Consider the following 1,316-nt stretch of genomic DNA (forward strand, 5'->3'; position numbering starts at 1 on the left):
ACTTACACCGTACCCGTCGATCGACTTGGACAAGAGGTTGAAAAGGCAGCTGACTGCATCAGGGAGTTCCACTCTCGAGCGGGGACCAGGAGTGATCAATAAACGATTCGATTCGAATAAGCCCGATGGAATCGAGCGAAACAACTCAGACTCAGTCTATTGCGTTGCATAAGGGGAGACTTCGAAGCAGTATCCTTTCGTGACTACCCCCTCTTTGATCGAGACCGCCGCCTCTCCAGGGGCTTCGTGCAAACCATTGCTGAAAATATATCCGTCAAGCTTATCGAGCTTATCGAACTCCTTTTTCGAGCTCTTGAATCGTACAACCCCGAAAACATGAGTCGGGTTGCGAGAAGCAATGAGTGCCCGGACCCTATTCCAAAAATCGACAGAGCCCGAACCGATCCTGGACTTTCTGTCAAAATGCGAGAATGATGGACATGCGAGAATGGGAGATGACTCGAGACTTCCGTGAAATGATACCGGGGACATCCAAAACAGTTCCTCGACAGAACTCCATGCAAGCTGACGCCTGCATTCATCAAGGGACAGACAGCATCATCAGAAGGCAGTTCTCACCGACACGTCCTCTTTCCGAACTACGGGCTCCCATCGAACCGATTCACGGAACGCTGAGAATGGGTGGCCGAGAATCAAGCGCACCCCGCCTCTTTCCCCGGACCGGATTGGGGAAACTCTCACCCTTCACGTCGAGTCGTTTCATTCACTCTCTCTGCAACGGGAGGGATGGTGGGATGGAATAAGAATGGAAGGACAGGTGTTGGTTAAGCACAACGACCGAAAACTTTCGAGCTGAGAGCGACCTCAACGAGAGAGGTCAACAAGGAACCTTCTCTGCAAGCATGGCTTCCAAAAAGGTCACCCACTGCATTTTCGATCTCGATGGCACGATCTTCGACACCGAGAAGGTCTACTTCAAGTCCATCGATGGAGTTCTGCGCCAATTCGGAAAACGTCACAGCCTAGAATTGTGCCGGAAGATCATCGGCAGAACTCGCCAAGACTACTCGAAGATCATCGTCGAAGATGCTCAACTCCCGATCAGCCCGGCGGAATTCCTCCAACGCATGGACGTCATCAGTCATTCGATGTTTCTCCATAGTGTCCTGCTACCCGGGGCGTACAAACTGATCCAACATCTCCGCAAGCACGGCATCCCAACAGCCGTCGGTACGAGCAGCAATTTGGCATCTGTCGACTTGAAGTTCACTCACCACAAGGACCTCGAGACCTGCTTCAATCACTTCGTCAGTGGAACAGACGATCCTGAAGTCCTCGAAGGGAAACCCGCTCCC

General features: G+C 52.1%; 1 pseudogene; it reads left to right on the forward strand.

Annotated features, from left to right (window-relative positions):
- The first annotated feature begins 797 nt into the window (after nt 1–797).
- LOC100899490 (uncharacterized) overlaps nt 798–1,316 on the forward strand; it is a 1,542-nt pseudogene continuing 1,023 nt past the window's right edge.

The sequence above is a fragment of the Galendromus occidentalis genome, unplaced genomic scaffold, assembly GCF_000255335.2.
Source record: "Galendromus occidentalis unplaced genomic scaffold, Mocc_1.1 scf7180000076543, whole genome shotgun sequence".
In the NCBI taxonomy this organism is placed as follows: domain Eukaryota; kingdom Metazoa; phylum Arthropoda; class Arachnida; order Mesostigmata; family Phytoseiidae; genus Galendromus; species Galendromus occidentalis.